Raw genomic sequence first — 16,616 nt, 5'->3', positions numbered from 1 at the left:
GCTTGTCTTCACCAGCAACCACACCTTCTCCTGAGGGTCCCCATATTTTTCACCGATGTATGAATTGCATTATAAAATGTGCATATGTCCCGCCCCATTTTACTGCACAAAAGGGCACGGGGTATATGCATACTCTTATAAGCAACGCATACATCTTGCAAAAATATCTTTGCAGGCTAGCTGGTGCATGAGTGCCGCACCTTTAGTGCTGAAACGTGAGGCACAATGTAAATAAAGTAGATGAAATGAGATATCAACTCAGATTTTATTTAAAGGTCACCGTTTATACCACACAGCAACTGTTCTACTTCTCCAGCACTACAGCTTCTGCCGAGGTTCCGTGTTTCTCATCAAACAGCAGTGAATGAAACTTGCGAAGCAGCTTTCTTGTCCTTGCACTTTTCTGCACTATGGTCTCCCCTATTAGTTTGTGTGAATTCTGAGTGCAGACTTGTTGGTTCTTCATCCTGAATGTGGCAGTGCAAACGGATGCTGTAGAAGGGATGGACAAGACATATGCACACTTCAGCACTGAATGATGGATCGAATCTGTGATTGACCTAGGTAACATGTGGCCACTTGGATAACTTTTGGGGCACTGCCTTTTGAGCAGTGGCTGTCCCAAGACTATATTTTTCTTCGAGGGGGGGGGAGGAGTTTCTACCAAAAAGAATAACAATTTCTTTGTTTACTTTTTATTTACACACCGCTTTTTGTGTGCTTTTGTTGTTGAGTAATAGCTAGCAAACAACACAGGTGTTTTATCATAAGTCATGCTTTGATTATTAACGGTTTGGTTACGTTAGCAGTATTCATATATAATCATTTTCTATTTATCTTAAAATATTTTACTTTAATGAGAGTGCCAGTCGTGAAGTGCAAAAGTAAGTACAAGTAAAACACCGATGACATAGGTATCGTTTCTTCTTGCTTTTAGTAATGCAACACTGTTGCTCATTTTTCAAAGGAAAATAAGTCCTCCATTGTTTTGTTTTATCAAACACGAGATGTGTCGAAACGAACATCCTTGTAGGCGTTGAGTGAATAGATGATTATTAGCCAATATGTAGTGCAATAAACACTACTGACCCTTTCTTTCTTTTTTGCTAATTTTTTTTCTTTGTGTTTGTGTGTGTGCTGTGGACCAGTACTTTGCAATTAATTTTTTAACATTGTTTCCTTCAAGACAATACTGTTTTGAGCTGCCGAGTGTACATATAAGTTAGCACTGTGCTTCTATCTTGGCCCTCCTGGGTCACCTACACACAGGGGACAACTGGGAAAAGGTCTTCCCTATGGTCCATTGTGCTCTGTGGCCATCCAGAAAATATGACATAACACTAGGCAGGTAATTGACAAAGTTGAATAGGCCACGTCAGACCACCGTATTACAGCCAACATCCAATGTTGACCTCAGGATGCCTAAAATAGGCTTTGGAGCAGCTCCTGGAGCAGTAAAATATGTGTTTTGGAGCAGTAATAGAGCAGGAAATGTATGCTCTGTAGCAGCTACGAAGCAAAAATATAAACAGTTAGTAGCAGTGATAACAGGCTGCATACTGTCGCCCTGCCTATTTAACTTATATGCTGAGTGCATCACGAGGAAGGCCGGTCTGAACGAGTCTTCAGCTGGAGTGAAGATTGCTGGGAAACATAACAACCTTAGATATGCGGATGATACCACTTTAATGGCAGAAAGTGAAGTGGAACTCAAGAGACTTCTGATGCGCGTACAAGAAGAGAGTGAGAGGTTTGGGCTTAAACTGAACATTAAAAAGACAAAGATCATGGCGTCTTGTCCTATCACGTCCTGGAGCATCAAGGGACAAGAAGTGGAAGCTGTGACAGATTTTCTCTTCTTGGGCTCCAAGATGTCCCCGGAAGAAGACTGCAGCCATGAAATTAGGAGACTCCAGCTTCTGGGAAAGAGAGCCATGGCTAGCCTTGACCGCCTAGTAAAGAGCAGAGACATTACACTGCCAACCAAGATCTTTATAACTTGTGCTATGGTCTTTCCAGTTGTGATGTATGGATGCGAGAGTTGGACTGTGAAGAAGGCTGACCGCCTAAGAATTGACACGTTTGATTGTGGTGCTGGCGGAGACACTTGAGAGTTCCTTGGACGGCCAGAGGAGCAAATCAGTCGATATTGTCGACCATAAACCCTGACTGTTCATTGGAGGGGTCAAATTCTAAAGTTAAAGCTCAGCTACTTTGGTCATCTGATGAGAAGAGAGGAGTCGCTGGAGAAAGATTTGATGTTGGGAAAGGTTGAGGGTCACCGGAGAAGGGGTAGGCAGCGATCGCGATGGTTAGATGGCATCCTCGAGGCCCTGCAGATGAAGTCATGTTATGTTGGGAAGATAGTGAGAGACCGGAAAGCGTGGCGTGATATGGTCCATAGGGTCATGAAGAGTCTGACACGACTGAACTGGACTGAACTGGTGCTACTTGTTGCGGGACAGTCTGTTTTTCTCGGATGCATAAATTAGCATTACTATGATGTTTTTTCATCATCAGCAGCATCATTTCGAGGTGAAAGGCCATAGCCATAGAGTTAATACCTCTTTGGCCATAGCACGGTGAGCCACCGTGAGCCATAGTAGCGAAGGCGCAAAAGCAGACGTCGCCATAAAAGGTTTCTGTTTCCCGAAATGCACCTAAAAACTTCCTTACGTAATTGCACAACCATAAATAACCGATATATAATATATATATTGTGAGCACTGAGTGGCGCTTCTTCTTCCACACGGCTGAACGTGCTGCAGCCACCGTAGTGCTGCTTCATCTTCATCCTGCTCCCTCTTGTAGATACCCATCGTCATCGCGGAGTGTGTTTGGCTGCAGTGTGCGACCAAGGCTTCAGGTCTGCAATAAAGCCCGATTCCCCAAGTCCGACCTTCGCGTTACCTTACACGTGGTGGAGGTGCGCCTTGATTTCCCCGCTGCTTCGTCACCTGCATCCACCTGGAGCTTCGTTCTGGCCGCCGTTTGACCCCGACCACCATCGTCATGACTCAAGAGGGCCACTCCGCTACTTCGGCTTCTACCAACTCGACTCCAGCTCCCCTTGCCACTTGGACTGTCAGCAGCCGTCAGCGCGACCCGCAGATGTTCGCCGGTCTCCGAGGCGACGACGCTGATGACTGGCTCGACAGCTACGACCGGGTCAGTGCTTTCAACCGGTGGGACGATTCGCTTAAACTAATTAATGTGTCCTTTTATTTGACGGATGTGGCCAAAACGTGGTTCCTAAATCATGAATCGACGATTCCTGACTGGGCTACCTTTAAACAAAAGTTACGCCAGATTTTCTGCGCTCCTACTGTTCGCACGGAGTCCGCCAAGAAGAAGCTAGAAGCCCGACTTCAGCGGTCCAATGAGACCTATACCTCTTATATCGAAGATGTTCTAGCACTTTGTCGGCGCATAAATGACACCATGTCAGAGGCCGAGCGGGTTCGGCACGTCCTTAAAGGTATTGGGCCACTCGCCTATAACGCCCTGGCCGTGCAGAACCCTACCACAATTGACGCCATCATATCGACCTGTCAACGCCTTGACGAACTACAGTCAATACGCCTGCAGCCTGATCCCACTTCATTTGGTTTCACTGCCGAAGCTGACCTCCGTGCTCTTATTCGCGGATTAATTCGTGAAGAGCTCTCGGCTCAAGGTAATTTGTGCCGCCCTGCATCTGAGCCACATCCTTCAAGTGCCGGCCTGCGTAGCATTGTCAAAGAAGAGCTGGCCTCAATGACCTATTGCCCGCCAACATCGGTCGCTCCTACCATCTGTCAGGCGCCAACGTACGCCCAGGTCACATCCTTGCCGCCTGCAGTTGGAGCGCCTACGCCACCGGCGCCTACCACTGCTCATGTCGCTGCATTGGCACCACCTGCCGCGGCGCCGACATACTACCCTAACTGGCGCCCAGCCCGCCCTGTTTGTTATTACTGCGGGTACCGAGGCCATATTTCCCGCTTCTGTCGTCGCAGGCTCCAGAATGAACGCCGCGGCTACGAATCATTTGAAGCAGACTACCCTCCTCGCTTTTCCGGCTCTAACCACCGTTCATTCCCTGATTATCCCCGACGTTCATCACCCCCGCCAGAAAGCCCCGCTCCGCCTGCTGGTTACAGGCCTTCAAGACGCCGTTCTACATCGCCTTTTCGCCGCTCAACCTCGCCTCTCCGTCAAGCTTCTCTGACGACCCCCCGCTTGTCGGAAAACTGACCACTGCAGTTTTAGGAGGGAAAACTGCACTCTTCGACCATCCCAAAAATCCTCCGGAACGTCCCTGGAATATTATTTTAGTGCGGGTTGAAGGTTTGTCTGTTGAGGCTTTGGTTGACACGGGCGCCGCTGTTTCTGTGATACACACTGACTTGTGCTCCCGCTTGCGAAAAGTGAAAACGCCTTATGATGGACCTGAACTCCGTGGAGCTAATGGTGCAATAATTCGGCCTTCTGCTAAGTGTACTGTGCGAGTTTTTGTTGATGGTGTCCGCCACCATGTACAATTTGCCGTGATGTCACCCTGCGCTCACCCAATTATTTTAGGCTATCACGTCAATATATTTTATGCGCTTGACTTGATGCGACCCTACTGAAAACGCATTAGCGCAGAGCCGCAATAGGTAATCAGGATCCGTGAATCCGCGAGAAAGGCGCGATCACTTTGTTTTGCTGAATCATGATGTTGCAATTTGCAACCGTAGCGCACTCAAACCTTATCCTCCCGAAGCGCTTTCTTGCATGCTAATGCTGCAATTTAATAATTCTAGCAAAACCAAGTGTCCGTGCTTGTCATAGAGCGCGTATGAGGGATTCCAACGCGGCTGAACAAACAGTTTCCGCGATATTTACATGAAACCTACAATAAGTTTATTCCGTAGAATACAGCTTAATTTTCTCAAACTAGATGGAACTTTTACAGCAAAAGCGACCGGATATATAACGATAAGTCATCTGATTTATTTTCGTTATTTAACAATCGAGCATTATTTTAAAAATTCGGCTATTTAGACCCCAACTCTTAGAAGCTTATAGAACCCGTTGTAAATTTTTAAAGCTTGAAACAGGTTAGCTGAACACCTCATGAGCATGTAAGCACCAGGAATTAATCCGCACGATGAAAATACAACTGCTTGCCCAGAAAGCAAGCGCACAGAGCAAAATCAATGTGAAACGGCTCAGATCTGTGTGCATCACATATATAATTCCAAAATCCACAAAATGAACGCACTGGCTCACTTACCTTGCCAGCATACCGCATCACTCAATCATCAATTTTCACGTATAGACATCATTACAGCAGCAAAAAAATAATAATAATAATAATAATAATAATAATAATAAACACGGCATAAACATTGTACTCAGTCCTGGCACGAGCTTGCTTGGCAGCAGCGATGATGCTTGTACAGCTTCTGATCGCTCCTATGGCGAGGGGTGCTGCAATATTTATATCAGTGATAGCATTTGACATTTAACTGGGTTGCATGCGTCCCATCGATGTGAGTCGGATAATCGAATTTTTCAAACAAAATCAGCGCTAATACCTGTCCGGCAAGTGCACCGCCATAAAGAAGTGAAAGGCCAGCGTTTTAGTGTAGAGGAGACCAAGGACTTCGGGCTTCGGCGAAACGAGCTTCCACTGTCGCAGCCAGTTTCCAGATCAGCTGATATCGCCTCCCTGCACGATCAGCGCAAGGCGCGCATACCAATAACAAAATATGCATTTACAGTAACAAGATGCGCATAAGTCTCAAAACAATACATAATTAGTTGCAGTTCATTATCGTATAGAAGAAAATCAGCGCTAATTTGACTTACCTGATGGGTATACATGTCAGTGCATGCACTTCGATATGAAGTGAAAGACGGGCGTTTTGGGGCAGAGGAGATCGGACCTCGGACTGCAGCGAAAAGAGCTAATTCCACCGCCACAGCATCGTTTCCAAGTCGGCTCAGCACGTCTTCCTGCGCAATCAGAGCGAAATGCGCACACATCGATTATAAAAAAAAAAAAAATGCACGTAGTAACAAGATGCGCATATATATACGCGCTCCAGAAACAGTTGCAGTATATTGTCGTATCGAACAAAATATGTGCTAATTGGACTTACCTGATCGGTATAGTGAGTGTCCCTCCATGTTAAAAGGCGAGCATTTTGGGGCAGGAGATACCGAAGGACCCAGACTGCAAAATGAGCCAATTCTGCCACCGCAGCCAGCCGCAGCCTTGTTTCCAAACGGCTCAGCAAGTCTTCCTGCGCGATCAGCGCCCACACCAATTATATATATATATATGAAGAAAGATGCAAGGGGTATATAACAAGACGAACATATGCTCCAAAACAATACATTATTATGTTCAGTATAATATCGAATCTAGCAAAAAGCTCCTCTGATCAAGACCGAAAGATCATGTACTTACGCATGTTTTGGTGAACTTCGGCACGAAGAATCTGTACAAGCGGCTGCAATCATCAGCTGCATATATGGGCTGTTCTTTTCAAACGCTGACTGCACCAGGAGGTTGAGACAGATTGAATTTGCGCGAAATAAAAGCGGACGATAAGATTAGGCAGTACGCATCGCGCCCACACGGAGGCTGGCCGTCGACTGAGTGACGCCGCGGCCGCGCATCTTAGCTCGCGCGGGATGTGTTTTCCCGCCATTTGGACATGTGACCTCAAGAAGGGAGGAGGGGGGGAGAGAAGCTGCAAAAAGCAGCGAGAATCTCCCTGTGTGCGGTGCATGCAATTCTTTTTTTTTTTTTTTTCGCGCTATCTCTCTCTGCTTCGGCATTCCTGTCGCCCCCCGCGGTAGGGTGCCTCGATGCCTTTCGCCTCCCCGTGGTTCTTTCCGCTTTGCCGCAAGGAAAAGAGATGGGCCGATGGGGGCAGCGGGTCCCGCGCAGCGAGAAGCAGTTTTCTTTCTTTTTCACGTACTCCCCCTCCCCCCCCCCCCCCCTCCCTCGTCGTTCAAGAAGCGTCGAGGTAGTTTCTTTTCTTTTCTTTTCTTTTTTCTACGGCTTCTGTAGAACCCCCGTCTTGATACCAGCGGCTGTAGTTCTTTGCATGAAAAAAATATGGCTTGGAGTGAATGTATGTAATGTTCTTTTAACCGAATATCTTCCACATAAACCAAGTGTGGGGCAGTAGAACACCTGCAGCTTCATTTAGCCAAAACAGCAAGACCTGGCTACGTATATAGTGTTCAGTAACTTTATCGGAACCGTCTTGGAAACTTTTCCAAGACGGTTAAGTTGCAGAACACTGTATATTATGAGTGCTTTTGCAGAGATTACATAGTCCATGCGGATTTATACTTCCCAAAGCAGTACGTGGGTTATTTAGAGTCCCTCGGGCTGTCATATTAATCGCAAACCACATTTCCGTTTTCGCGTTTGGTTTCCATCATAATGCGGCTTCTGCAGCTCGACTAAAGCCCGTGACTTCGAGCTCAAGCTGGTAAATAACGATTGAATCACATAGTAACTGCTGCAAGTTTCTGACAAAAATATATTTTGTCCATTTGTTCTAGGGATGCATGAAAATCAGTAGAAGGTCGCAGGGCGAAGTGCACCGGATCCGGATGAAAGCTCATAAAAGCTCACCGCCTCTTTTCTTGACCCCGTACGAAATGTAAACTCACGGAGGCTGCGAAACGAATTTAAGGGCGTTTAGGATTGATAGGTTTCGAGGGCACTGGCAAAAGTAATTGACGGTTAACATATAAACCTTAAAGGCACGTGATCTCTTCGGTTTACCGTGGGTTTGCTTAGAGTTATGTTATAGGTTAACTTTATGATGAGGTTGTTTAAATTCAGAGGTTACCATTTAAGCATAAAAAAAATGGACAATTACATAGGTTCATAGCAGTTACCGCGCAAATCTTAGGCACTTAATACTAAGTATGCTTCAAACAGACAATCAGCGCCTACCAGTTCACAAATTCAAGCATAAGTTCATGACAACTCGCGATCAACCACAGAGTGTACCATACCCGCCGCGGCTCAATTAGCGCGCGGTTAAAGCGTTATTTCAAAATATGTATAAATAACAGTTAATTTCACCTCCTGTTGCGCAATGTATATTTCTATCAGCAGGCTCAAATGATATAGTGTCAATATATATCATGCACGCGGTATAACTCAATGTTGCATAAAAATAGCTGTTTCAATGATACGAATTTTCCACTTTTCTCCTGCTAAGCCGACTGCCTCATGGAATGTAGAGGGGAAACCTGCGGTATTGCAGGAGACTTTACTTTGATATGGACAATGTTATTTAATGATATATTATAGCAGCAGTGAATACGCGGCTGGGGAAAAGGGGATTCGAGGAACTTTATATATATTCTGGCATTTCATACCATATTTCTGCGTGTGAGGCTGACGTTGAAGAATTTAACAATGTAGACCGCCACTGGTGCAGGAGCCGATCGATCCTCGTCATGTTGCGCGGGATTCTCAAAACGCAATCCCTTTGAATTTTCTCAAAAGAACCAAATGTTACTTTTTGCACAATGCTTGTGTTCGCAGGAAGTTACGTTCGACAGGCGAATCGTCCGGGCGATAGGCTCTTTGCGTGCCTTTCATTTTTATTTGAAAACTATCAGGACCACATTTGTGTTCTGGATAAACACAGTCGGCCTCGGCATATTGATATATCAGGAATAAAGCTTTCCTAATCCCCGTGTTTTAGCTGAGGCGGGCAAATATTTGTCCCAAGCTGTTCCATTTACCCTCATGTCGGCAATATACCCGAGTTTCGTCTATCGAGAGTGCAGCATATATGTATATATGCGAAGCGCTACAGCTCATTTGGTCCAAAAGCCACCTCGCTAACCCGGTTTTCGCTTGAGTATCGTCGAGTTTTGTCTGAAATATTCGGAATGTGGTAGTAAATATGCAGATGCGGTCCAGGTTCCCACCGGGATCTGTGACAGATGCTGCGCCTTTACTTTCCTATAACCAATTTGCAATTAACTGCGGTTGTCCACCGAAATAGAGAGATAGAGAGAAGAATGAGAAGGCGTTGTATCCCGTCAAACGTTAAGGGGAAGCTTGAGCGTCCCCCTAATTTTTATTTCCTTCTTTCAATTATTATTAACTATTCCATCGTACCACTGTGTAAGGTCGTGGAACAATTTACTCTGTGCGACTGCAGACGTGCGTAAGTGCGTGCGTGCGTACGTGCATGAGTCACAATAGTCACACTAGGGATAGATATTAACTCAATAATCTCGGACATCTTGTTCATCCTAAAGTTATAGCTAATTAACGTATGCGCGATACTTCTGATAAAGCCTAGTGCACACAGGTGCCAACTTTCCCACATCTGTGTTCCTTGATTGTTTATTGATCCAGCCTCCCAATGATACGACCCTGCATGGCTTAGCACGTGTTTTCTTGTGTATTCCTCTTGCAAAGTCAATCTACTTTGATTATATTTTCACTATAGCTAGGTGGTGGCGCCTATTTGGGTTCCGCCTTGTCTTCATTATGCCCTTTGTTGTGCGCTATTGGGTATCCGAGTTAGTGGATCACATAGGTTACGTTGGGCGGCCTTAACTTTTATACTGGCTTGGAAGTAGAAGGCAGATGTTTGTAGTGCATGGTCAGGGGAAGCAGGCGCACGTGTTCGCATAGTTAGAGGAGATGTTCGTAGACGGAGCATGGATAGCCATAGCAGTATCTAATCTCTGCGAAGCGCTCTGCTATTCTGCGCCCCTACACATATGTGCCAAAGGTATGCGAAGTGGGAGACGCCTGTTGCACCCAATCTCCCGCATGCTGTAAGAGACTTTCGGTGGCGCACTGAGTGTGGCGTATTCGATCCCCACCAAATTAAACAGGCTTTACAGCTGGCATATTGATCTGCACTGTATCAACTTTGGTCAGGTCGAGTCTCACACACGTGTCCTTAAGGACTGTGTCGCAGCTTGGACATTCCGCTGCCTAGCGCCGTGAGCTTTTTCGTCGCACAGTGGAAGGCCGCGCGAAGCGTTCGAACAACGTGTAGTGAAGTCCGTGGGATTGATCATTTGGCAGAATAGGAACGCGGTCGATCGTATTCTTTCGGTGACCCCGTTGTCTACTGTTCCCCATGCTAGTGCGTCTCACCTAGATATAGCCATCTGTTAGCTCTTGGAGAGCAAAGCTTTATCCGGAGGTTGTTGACGCGGCACATCAAACTCAGGAAGGTCACTTGTACATCGAAGTGATTTGAACTCGGTTCTTGTCTTGAAAGACGCAAGCCTGCGGCTCACGCGTATATGTGTGAGCACAAAGGATCGAGCAATCGACTGTCTGGAAATTTGTTAGGTGGTCAGAGCTCCCGAGGGAGTCCTGTTGCAGCTGCGCATTATTGATATACAACGTGTGACCAGAAACTCACTGCATTATATATTTCTTGCCGCTACCTTATATGTTCGGTACTGTTTGCTGTTTTACTGAAACATTATTTATTGTCCCAGTGTGCTTTGCTATTTCCATGTTTATCAATAAGATTTCTTTGGTTCCCTGCTAAGTAAATGGTTGAAGTTCACGCCTATGACGTCATGATCGTTTCTACTCTCTTATCCCGGTACTTTTCAAGCAGAAGTCTTAAGTTTCTGGACCTATGCAGCATTCCTTCCACATGCAGGGCTATTCTACAAGCGATCTCTCGGCTTAGTACGTACGACAGATAATTCGCTTTAATCCCTTCCGATACATGTTCACGCCTTAAAACTAAAAGTTCTCCATATTATTAGTCTGAAGCCACAACAAAAACCCGAAATTGCGGCAGCTGCTTCAGGAAAGAATTCTTTTCAATTAGCTTCTTTTATTGCGCGTACCTCGTGTAGCTCTCAATAAATATTATTAATTTTCAATCACTCTGTATAACATAGGGGTCTCAAACTCATATTGATATGCAGGATGCGTTGAGAAAATATGTCTCTCGCGGACCAGGAGTGGACAGTAACAAGCAAGAAAATATAGAAGCCATAATTCAAAACAATCTGTAAAACAAAAGCGAAATACTAATAAAATAAATAAAAATCAACTGTATCGTTCCTATGAAACCACACTCCCATTATTGAGCAAAAAGAAAAAAGGAAAAAACAAACAAACAGAAAAACAGAAAAAGCGGAGCATCTTCGATTTTTTTTTGTCCAAACGCGCCGGAGGAGCGCGTTACTTCAGGATGGCTTGGCGGAGTTACTGAAAGGATACAGCGGTTGAAAACTATTACAGTCACTTGTCCTGACAATATATAAATGCGAATGAAAGAGAGGTCTGGTTGTCCAGCGCCTAGTTATTGAAGGTAACAAAGTTGACTGTCTTGTAATTTTAACTAATAACGCGCAACTTTGGAAAACGCGCTTGCATTTCCAACATTTCGTTCGCACGTACAGCGTCCTCGCGCGCTCGAGATCGTCTCTTGGTCGCGCTCTACACTTCTGCAACGAACTTGAAAGCACGCACGCACCCACGAGCACAAGCTGCCGAGTCTTCCAAGAACTGTTGACAAGAAGCGGGGGAGGAGAGGGGGTTAGTTTCCGGTGTAGAATCGGACCGCTCGCTGCGAAAATGCGCCCCTCCGACTTCCGAAAAAAAAAAAAAAATGAAAAGAGCCGCCCGTCCCACCCCGGCAGGTCGTAAAAGAGGATGAATGGGCCACACGCAAAGAAACAAAACCAAATGACAAGGACGCTGGCCTGTTTTCTCGCTGCTCTTAGCTTTACCAGACTGTTTTGAGAAAAACAGTATGCGATTAATAACCTGGACAATAATCATTTTCCTTCGTTTTTTTTTCTTCATGTATTTGATCGTAAGACAACTTTGTTCGAAAAGAGCTCCTTCAAAAATAGTATACAAATACCACAAAACTGCATGCTCTCTTCAAAGTCGGCGTGTATACATTTCTTCTCTCGCCCAGTCAGGAACGCTCGCCACCAACTTTCGAGCTGCGGGGGTGACACAGTTGCCCCGCCCTTCCCATTTTCCCCCTCTTTTCCGCCCTTCCTTCGAAACGTCCGAGCGTGAGGTCGGTTTTGTTTCGTCCGAGTCTCCCTCCGTGTACGCATTTCTCTTCTCCTGCTGCGAAGTAGTGTTTTTAGAATTTGTCTCTGCTTGCCTGCTGGAGCGTTCGCCGCGGCCAAGGCTTGCCAGTGCCCTACGCATAATTTCTGCCCCCCGTGTGCTTTTTCTCTTCTGTCCGCTTCTTTTATTTTACACAATAGCCTTCTCCTCCCTTACAATGCGAAGTTGCGTCTACTCAAGTGCCCAGCTGCCATATAGCGAATTTCAGTGAGTGATACGGGCTAAATGGGGTGTACGGGAGCTTGTGCGCCAAAAATATAACTGATGTTACATCACCTACAGCTGCGCTTCGTAATAAGCAAACAGTATAATGTATAATGACATGATCTACACATGAAATCGCGGTCACCTTGTGGCGTGCTGTTTATCAGAACTCGGTAAATAATTTTACTAACAGCTATAAGGTTCACTAAAAATGTGAGCGACAAGCTAAACAAACAATAGCATTAATTAATGTAACAAAACATTTACAATAAATAGCATGTATCATTTTGTTCCATACTAAGCGCAAATTACATAACATCGCGAAAAACCAAAGCCGAGTAACAGGCAAATTTAAAAAAAAAGTAGCAGTCATGCTCTTCATAACCTTTTTTCAATGTACCGCCTCAACAGTCGGGCCGACGCATTGCCGCACTCTTGCCATTAACCTGGCGCCGTGCCCGGCATTTAGTCCGGCCAAAAAGTCGGGCCAAAGCCCGCTGCGAACTACTTGCCGAAATGGCTGGCGGCTACCTCCGGGCCGACCGCTTGCCGTGGTTTACTAGCCGACTAAGTAGGCTCCCGACCATTTTCCGAACGTCGGCCACACGTAAATGGTCGGCCAAGGATGCTTGGGTTATCTCTCTTTTAGGCTTGCAAAATTGTGCTAGTACCTTGGGGAGGCTGTGTATAAATAAGAATAATGTTTGATTCTAACAAATTCTTGCATTTGCTTGTAGGCAAGTTTTGGTAGCAAAAGGGTAACAAACTGGATTCCAAGGGAAGGAAAGCGTAGCAGGGGGCGGCAGAAAGTTAGGTGGGCGGATGTGGTTAAGAAGTTCGCAGGGGTCAAGTGGATGCAGCTAGCACATAACCGGGTTAATTGGAGAAATATAGGAGAGGACTTCGGCCTGCAGTGGGTATAGTCAGGCTGATAATGATGATGAAGTTTTGGTATAGGTAACAAACGATAATGAAAGCTTCCTCACGCTTAGCCATTATATGCACATGACTGCTTTCTCGTTCGCGGAACCCTTATTTCAGAGCAGCATTATCTGGCAAATCTAGCACATATTCGTTCTAGAAACGAACAAGAGCTCACCGTGTCTACTATCACCTGCTTTCTTGTTTTCCGCAGTTGCAGAGAAAATATAACAGCCCCGTCGCTATACTGAGCGCCCTCGCTGGGCACAACCAGGCTTCGCACGCGTGAAACCGCAGCCCACACATCATACGCGCCTAGTTTTTATCATCCAACGGGCGAGAGTGAGGGTGCGAAGTTACGTCAGCTGTTGTACCCTCGGAGCTGACGAGCACCGATAAGCTACAGCGAGCGCAACGCCGCCACACGGCCGCGCGCTTGCTCCGGCAGCCTTCGGAGCAGCCTGGTTACTTTTGGCAAAGACGGTACATCGCGTTGTTGCGAACCTAGGTTCCATGGGTTATGTGCATTTCGAGCAGAGCTACGTAGCCGATACTAAATTTGTAAAACATGCTCTCTGGGTGGGTCGTTTATCCTGCGAGGACATGACAGTACTTTTTTTTCTCAACCTTCTGTCACCCAAATTAAGCAACTGCATTGATTCGCTTTACTGCTGGAACAGCGCCTGTGGAAGCTTCGGCAGTTTGCCGACTACCGCCACTAAAAGTGTGTTTCGCTGCCATGCCAGCTCTGGAATTGGAGAATTTAATGCGCTCGCTGTCTTTTCACGATGTGTTCTGCCTCAGTGGCAGCCAACAACGGGTTTAACGAGCTGCAAGTCGTTTTTCGCTAAATGGGTAACCGGCCACTTTTGCTGTCGAGCTGTTGCACGGGTGATGCCTGGTGCAACACTGAACAGCGTGTTATGTCCCGGAGCATCAAAATATCGCTGCAAACTCCGTGCCCATAAAGGGCTCAACAAAGAAAAGTGTATGTGGACGTATTTACCAGCTTGATAAAACTTTGCGGATCACTTCCAATATACGGCGGGCACCTGACAGCGAACCTGAAACAGCGCGAGCCGACGCGCGTCGATGCCACCGGCGACCTCCGACATGGCGGACGAGGCGGGACGATGCTCGCGCCATCTGGTAGTACGACCTCAGTTAGTTAGGTAGGCGCTTTCTGATGTTAGCGAAAAATTGAGTGAAAAAGCATATCCGTGTGGAAGACCCAGGTGCCTGGACAATTTCTGTTCGTCTGCGTACTTTGCAGATTCACGGGCGATCTTGCGCTTCGGAGGAACCAGCTCGGGGTAACTGTACGCGTTTCTCTCTCTCTACCTCTCTCTCTCTATTTTTTACGGAGTACGCCTTTGTATATAATATAGCCTTTGGGCGAAGCTAGACATCCCAGCAGAGAAAAAAAATAATCAAAAGAAAAACGTTGTCGGGAACTTTTCATTGCGCTGCGATAGAGTAACAGCGGAAACAGCTTTAAGCAACTGTTTTTTGAGGTGGCGGGTCACCACTGCAACATGGATCCTGTTTGTTTGTTTGTTTTTTCATGAGCACAGTTTTGTTTGGAACGGGGGAAGAGCAGCACACGCAGTAAATCATGTGAGTTGGAATCATGGAGTTCATATCTTGACCTTGAAATAAAAGTTTCATTTGCCCTCTCATGCACACTTTTTATTTTTTTTTCTAATCATAGTAGTTGTCATCATGCTTGATGCTTCTCTTGGTGCCCATCATGTACTCTGCCACTGCCAAACAGCAGCGTATAAATCAGAACGTATAGAGTATACCCGCAGCTGTGCACAGTAGGCTTTAACTTATTGCAGTACTTGGAATAGTGGTGCAGCGTGGTTGCTGCTGGTAGCGTGTTGATTTTTTCTTGCTCACTCTTCTAGTTTTTGTGGTTTTGTGCACACAAAGTACACTTCAAGGTGGCGAGTCAGAAATCACAAACAAGTGATTTGTGTTATTTCAGCCATGGTAAAGGAAAAGGCTTTACGTTCGTCGAAATTTTGCAATTGGGGTCATGCGCAGTGTGATTATTAGACAGGGACCTCTCGCAAGAGGGGCCATGGGGCAATGTAAGGCCACTTGGCAATTTAGTTTCTCTGGAACAGATGTCTCCAGTAAAACACTGTTAAACACACAGCATGTTTTGCAATTACATCAATATTGTAGAATGCTTCTCTCAGCTGCACTGGAGAACTGTACGTTTGAGCTCAAATTTTGTACAGAAGCGGCATTTGCTTGGCAGTATTGTTTCATACCACATTTGTTTGGGGCAATTGCTTGATTCAGTCTGAATTTGAATATTCGATCACATTGTTTGCGGGGATGGCAAAGCGAAAAAAGTCTCTGCCGGCCTCCCTCCCTTTGTGAAATTTCTATAGCAGAGACAAACAAAATAAGATGGCCTCACCAGTGCCATCACTGGGACAGTGGATTGCTGCGCCGTGATCGAGTCAGGCAAGTAACCCAAACATATGTTGTAGAGGACAGTATATTGCCAATCAAATGACATTTTTGTGCGAAATTTGAGCTCGAACAATGCATCAGTTTTACAAGGAGAAGTATTCTACGGGGCGCATACAATTGTGGAACACACTGTACTTCAAAACATTTATCCACACTTTATTGGATGTTGACTGTGTAGTTAATGAAATCCTCCAGGTTGGATTGGGTCCTGGATGAACAAATAGTTAATTACCATTCACCTAGCTGACTTGGACACACACTAGTCTTGAACCCCTAGAATGTGAATGTTTCTGCGAAAAAGCAAGGAAGAAATGAAGGAGGGAAAATTAATGTCCACAAGTTTTAACAGAGTAATGTTACATACCAGCAACCACTGTCACCTTCTCAGGTGCCAGTTGCTTTGTACACCATCGCTCTGGTACTCCTTGGTGGCTGGCTTCCCGGCGTGAGTGTGTTCAGCCAGTCCCTCCAAACCCCACAGTACTCAATTAAGCCATGTCCTTGGCAATCAGTGCTGGCTGTGTGTTTTTCCATTATCTTCGCTTCCTTTATAATACTGATAGTTCTTTCCCAGTACTGTGCAGTTTGAAGAGCACAAAGCATTAATGTAACTATAATCATGCTATAATCAGCATTTCATGCTTGCTCTGCCAGTATTTTTGAAGAGGGTGCTCCGAGCAGCTCGTGAGTCGGCCACTGAAGTGATATGTCTGATGAGCGTGCTCGGCCAACGAGTTGAAAACATTAAATCTACATAATACTCAATGGCCCAGAATAACTAACCATTTCCCATTGTTTTTAGTTATAACCAGTTGTGTTTGTTTGCATGGTTTGCCTGTGTCTTTCATCATTGTTCCTTTTGTGCTGTTGCTGTGTCTCGGAGGGTCTCTCAGAGAAA

At 45.8% G+C, this 16,616-nt stretch overlaps 1 long non-coding RNA gene across 1 annotated transcript; it reads right to left on the bottom strand.

Annotated features, from left to right (window-relative positions):
- Window positions 1-5,349: 5,349 nt before the first annotated feature.
- Window positions 5,350-6,841, bottom strand: LOC146170960 (uncharacterized). Its single transcript, XR_014703030.1, has 4 exons — window positions 6,443-6,841; window positions 6,132-6,275; window positions 5,839-5,985; window positions 5,350-5,698 (listed from the first exon to the last, which is right to left on the bottom strand). It is a non-coding gene; the product is annotated as an uncharacterized LOC146170960 (long non-coding RNA).
- Window positions 6,842-16,616: the final 9,775 nt, after the last annotated feature.

Source organism: Amblyomma maculatum, unplaced genomic scaffold, assembly GCF_055883805.1.
Source record: "Amblyomma maculatum isolate TAMU_Amacu unplaced genomic scaffold, ASM5588380v1 scaffold_24, whole genome shotgun sequence".
NCBI lineage: Eukaryota > Metazoa > Arthropoda > Arachnida > Ixodida > Ixodidae > Amblyomma > Amblyomma maculatum.
This window is presented reverse-complemented; position numbering and strand designations above follow the sequence as displayed.